This window comes from Hypanus sabinus, chromosome 10 (genome assembly GCF_030144855.1).
Source record: "Hypanus sabinus isolate sHypSab1 chromosome 10, sHypSab1.hap1, whole genome shotgun sequence".
Lineage (NCBI taxonomy): Eukaryota > Metazoa > Chordata > Chondrichthyes > Myliobatiformes > Dasyatidae > Hypanus > Hypanus sabinus.
In genome coordinates, this window is record NC_082715.1 from 74,201,888 (window position 1) to 74,207,887 (window position 6,000).

Here is a 6,000-nt window from a genome sequence, read left to right on the forward strand (position 1 = left end):
GGTGGAAGAATTCTTCCCTCTTATGCAAGAGCGCTTGCTCAGCCCCACTCTCCAAGAGATTTCAACCTCAGTTCTTTGAAGAACAATTTTGTCATTTTCAGCCAGTGTATGTCAATGCTTTTCATTTGAAATTCTGTTCTCCTGCTGGAAGCTCTGCAATTATTACTAGTGAAATAACAATGTGTAAATGTAAGTGACAAGGTCGACATAGGTCCGGTTTACTGGATGCCTGTCCTATTGCCTGAATGTGTGAATGGAATGTAGGAATGTGTCTTTCCATTTGCAGGCTGTTACAGAGCCATCCTTGTTATATAGTCATACCATACCAAACAAAACTAATCCTGTTTTCCACTTGCATCCCCCACAACCATAACACTCTCCACATTCATCCCCCCCCCTCCACCCCAGATTCTTCTGCCACCAATTTACACCAGGGACAATGTACAGTTGCTAATTAGCCACCTAATCTCCATATCTTTGGACTCCAATCTGAGCAGTTTATCTAAAGAAATGAAGTACTGACATTGGGGAGGGTCCAGAGGAGGTTCATAACTAACTAGTAGCTACTAACTAGTATGTCTTTGGACTGTGGGAGAGAGCCAGAGTACCCAAAGGAAACCCTGCGTACACAGGGAGAACGTACAAACTTTCTTATAGAGGATACTGGAACTGAATTCTGAACTCTGACACTCTGATCTGAAATGGAGTTCTGCTAACCACTATGCTGTTGTGGTACTGGCCCTGTATTTGCTGGAGTTTCTTTGATCATGACAGATTTATTTTCCTTCTCAACAATTTTCACCAACCTTCTCCCCATAACCCTTCCAACAGTCTCTCTAACTTTTTTTTCATGGCTACGCAGACTAACCTTGCTCTGAGCAGGAAATTTTTACACGGTCTGAAGACTGGGTCCCACTTTAAGTGTTTTTTTTTGTAATATACTATGAATATTTAGGATATAAATTGAAACATCATATAGTTTTAATTTATTCATTGAGGGTATAATGAAATACAGTACCACAAGGAAAATCTTTTACATTTCGTAAACTTATTCTAGCTGTGACCAATGCTAGCTGTGTGGCAAAAAAAGGCTATGAGCGCGGGAGCATTTCTTTTACCCCCCTGCAGTTTAGAGGGAACAGTGCCTTTGACACCTTTACATATCGAGAGCCTATTTTATCCACTTTAATTATACTCAAGCTTCCACAGCCGTCTGTGGTAACAAATTCCACAGATTCACCACCCTCCGGCTAAAGAAATTCCTCCTCATATCAGTTCTAAAGGGACATCCTTCTATTCAGAGTCCGTGCCCTCTTGTCCTAGACTCCCTCTCTATAGGAAATAACCTCTCCACATCAACTCTGTCTAGGTCTTTCAGTATTCAATAGGTTTATAAGAACATAAGAATAGAATAAATAAGAGCAGGAGTTGGCCATTTGGCCCCTCGAGGCTGCTCTGCCATTCAATAAGTTCATGGCTAATCTGGCCATGGACTCAACTCCACCTACCTGCCTTTTACCCATAACCCCTAATTCCCCAACTATACAAATGTCTGTCCAACCTTGTCTTAAATATATTTACTGAGGCAGCCTCCACAGCTTCATTGAGCAGAGAATTCCACAGATTCACTGTACTCTGGGAAAAGCAGTTCCTCCTCATCTCTGTCCTAAATCTACTCCCCCAAATCTAGTCTTAGCAACTTTACTGCCTCTGTCTTAACTAGCCCTTTCATAATTTTGTATGTTTCTATAAGATCTCCTCTTATTCTGCTGAATTCCAGCAAGTACAGTCCCAGGCAACTCCATCTCTTATAGTCTAACCCCCACATCTCTGGAATCAACCTGGTGAACCACCTCTGCACCGCCCCCAAAGCCAGTATTTCCCCCTCCTTCTCCTATAATCCAGAAAGTACAGGCTCAGAGCCATCAAATGCTCTTTATACATTAACCCTTCATTCCTTCATTAATATGAATCTTCTGCAATGCCAGTGCATCATATCTCAATCTTCAAGACACTGTACATCAACAAGAAATGCAGCTGTGAAAGAATGTACAGTATGTGGAACTAAGACACAGTGCCTGATGTTTATAGTGCAGAGGGGAGAGGCTGGCTTGGCTTTCTTTATATACACAAAAAATTCTGCAGATGCTGGAAATCCACAGAAACACACAAAAATGCTGGAGGAAATCAGCAGGTCAGGGAGTATCTATGGAGGTGAATAAGCATCATTCTGATATCTTTGAGAAATCTTTAATGAATTGCTGGTTTTGCTATCAGTGACTAACCACTGATTTTTTCCTCCCTCAGGTGCAGACTGATAACTTGCTGCAACTCATTTCCCACTACCAAGTTTCAGCTGAATGACATCTAAAAGGGCTTCTTGTAAATATCTATTCAAGCATTCTAACAGTTTATGAAATGCCATCATTTCAGCCAAAAAAATCAGGTGATGATAACATTGTTTATTTTGTAAATCTAAAACCTTTTAAATTAGCTCTCTGATGGCATTTAGAATATAAACATTCAGTGCTGTTAGTTAAAAGTAATCAGTTGCTCATTTTCTGTATGAAGTCCATAAGAACATAAGATATAGAAGCAGATTTGAGTCTGCTCAGACATTCAATCATGACTGATTTATTGTCCATTTCAACCCCATTCTCCTGACTTCTCCCCATCACCTTGAATTTATTATTAATTGAGAACCTATCAAATTTCAATTTGTATACTCAATGACTTAGTCTCCACAAATGTCTGTGGCAATGAACTACCCTGTGGCTGAAGAAATATCTCCTCATCTCTGTCCTAAAGGGACAACATTGTATTCTGAGTATGAGTCCTCTGGTCCCAGACTCTCCCTCTATTGGAAACATCATCTCCACGTCTACTCTATCTAGGACTTTCAATATTCAATAGGTTTCAATGAGATCTGCCCTCCAGCGAGTTCAGGGCCAGAGCTATCAAACGCTCCTCATACGTTTACCCTTTCATTCCCAGGATCAGTATCAGGAGATTAGCATTGTTTGTTGTGTTGTCACTTTCTACATCTGCTGATTTCCTGGGGAGATCAGATACAGTAAATGGGAAATTATTCGGCCATCCAATATATTTGTGTCACATGTTCCACTGCATATTTGCTTTTGATGTTGTGCTGTCTGACCCGAGGCTAAACTAGAAACTATGACTCTCAATCTATTTCCAGCATAGATATCTGCAGATAATTTTCAATAAATGTTACATCTTATTTTATGTATGAATTTTTAATGCTTTTGAAGAAAATAAAGTCGAATATTACTCACAACATTTGAAAATGGGGTTAAGAGTTTTGAATTTTTTATGCATTTGTGTTATCAATGTAGATCCTAAAAACATGGGTTGATTAGATTTGCTTCATCTATCACATGCGCAGTATATTGAAACATTGAAACATACAGTGAAATGTGTTGTTTGTGTCATTGGTCAACACAGTCCAAGGATGTGCTTGATGCAACTTCAGATGTCACCATGCTTCCAGCACCAACATAGAACATAAAATGCACTCTCAGTGGCCACTTTATTAGGTGCACCTGCTCATTAATGCAAAATCTAATCAGTCAATCAAGTGGCAGTAACTCAATGCATAAGAGCATGCAGACATGGTCAAGAGGTTCAGTTGTTCAGCCTAAACTTTACAATGGGAAGGAAATATATTCTAAGTGACTTTGACTATGAAGTGATTGTTGGTGCCAGATGGGGTGGTTTGAGTATCTCAGAAATTGCTGATCTCCTGGGATTTTCATGATAGTGCAAAAATAAAACAAAAAAAAAAAATCCCGTGAGCAGCAGTTCTGTGGGGAAAAAATGCTTTGTTAATGCGAGAAGTTGGAGGAAAATAGCCAGACTGGTTCAAGCTGACAAGAAGGCAACAGTAACACAAATAATCATATGTTACAAAAGTGGTGTGCAGAAGAGCATCTCTGAATGCACAACGTGTCGAACCTTGAAGTGGATGGGCTACAGCACAGGAAGACCATGAACATATGCACATTCAGTGTCCACTTTATTAGGTACAAGAGATATCTAATAAAGTTGCCACTGAGATAGAACATAGAGGAAGTCAAGTCAAAATAAATTTAGTTTCAAAGTCACCATCTACTACCATGAGATTCATTTTCTTGCGGGCATTTACAGGAAAATAATACAACAGAATTTACGGAAAACTATATATAAACAAACAGCCAATGTGTAAAAGAAGAGTGAGAATGGGAAAAAGAAGAAAGAAGTAATACGCAGCACAGGCCCTTCAGCCCACAATATTGTACCAACCATTTAACCTACTCCAAGAATAATCTAATCTTCCTTTCCACAGCTCTCTATAGCATTTCCACAGCTTGCTAACCCTAATATGTATATTGTTGTAACGTGGAGGAAATTGGAGCACCCAGAGGAAACCTCCAGGGTCACAGGATGAATGCACAAAACTGCTTATGTACAGTGGCAGAGTTGAACCCAGGCTGTGACGTTGTAATAATGTTACACTAATTGCTACACTGCGGTACAATTATTATGAAATTTATTCTATACAAAAGTGTTATAAAGAGACTGTATAGTTTCTGTCATTCTTTTTACTTTGTTCCTGAAATTCCACAGTGGAATGAATTTTGGAGAATACAATGCATAGACACAATGTAGGAAGTATGTGAATGCATTGGAGAGGCTGCAGAAGAGCCTTATCAATAGATTGATAGATCACTTCATTAGCAAAGTGTCTGGACAGATTCGACTAGTTTTCCTTAGAGCAGAGGAGGCGGGGGGGGGGGGGAGTTACCTGACAGAGGTGTACAAAATCAAGATGGGCATCAATCAGGAAAATGATGAGAATCTTTTCCCCTTAACACTTCCTCTATAAAACTTAGACCGCACTTGAAATATTGTGTTCTGTTCTGGTTGCCTCATTATAGGAAGGATGTAGAGCAGTTGCAGAGGAGATTTATCAGGATGTTGTCTGAAGTAGAGAGCATGACTTATGAGGAAAGCCTGAGCAAGGCAGGACTATTGTCTTTGGAGTATGGAGGACAAGAGACAACTTGATAGAGGTGTACAAGATGATAAGGTGCATAGATCAAATGGACAGCCAGAGACTTTTTCTGGAAGTGGTTTATTTCAGGGAGCATGATTTTAATGTGTTTGGTAGGAAGTTCAGGGGGCTGTCAGAGAAAGATGCTTTACACAGAGTGGTGGGCACATGGCAAGTGCTGCCCGTGGTGGTAGGAGAGACAGATACATTAGGGACATTTAAGAGACTATTAGATAGGCAAATGGATGAAAGGAAAGATGAGGGGTTATTTTGAGGGAAGGGCTAGATTGATCTTAGAGTAAGTTAAAAGGTTGCCACAACATTATGGACTGAAGGAACAGTACTGTGACTCTAATAGTCTATGTTCTGTGTAAGGATGATGCCTTAAAACAGAAGGCATGGATTGAAGGTGAGGAGTAAGAGGGTTAGATGGAATGTGAAGATTGCTTTTCAGCCAGAGGATTGTTGCAATTTGGGACACACTGCTTGAGTAGATAGTGGAAGAGGGCACTCTCACAGCATTTGAAAGGTATCTTGATGAATACTTGTATCATCAGGGCATAAAGGTTATGACCAAGTGCTGGTAAATGATATCAGTATGTATTGATTCTTGGTGGCATCATGGAAATAATAGGCTGTTTCCATCCTGGGTTACTCTATGACTCTAATTATAGAACATGTTTGGTGCCGTTGACAATAGTTGAATTTCTCAGTAATTGTATCACCGACCAAACAGCAAAAGCAAGCCCCGTTCATTCTCCCACTTATTCACATACACAGTCCTTTAATTCCAGGACAATCCTCAAGCCTCCAGTGGGCATGGTCTCAGGACTGCAGATATTATATGCAAGCAAACCAAATAAAATTTGATCATATACAGTACATACACTCAGTGGCCACTTTATTAGATACCTCCCGTACCTAATAAAATAACCACTCAGGGCATG

General features: G+C 40.0%; 1 protein-coding gene across 10 annotated transcripts in view; it reads left to right on the plus strand.

The window, feature by feature from the left end:
* Positions 1-3,297, plus strand: part of mlip (muscular LMNA-interacting protein) — a 102,176-nt gene extending 98,879 nt beyond the window's left edge. For all 10 annotated transcript variants that reach the window (XM_059982077.1, XM_059982078.1, XM_059982076.1 and 7 more), the window contains one exon: positions 2,308-3,297. The gene's annotated coding sequence lies outside the window, so the exon portion shown is untranslated. The remainder of the gene's footprint in view (positions 1-2,307) is intronic.
* The last annotated feature ends 2,703 nt before the right edge of the window (positions 3,298-6,000 follow it).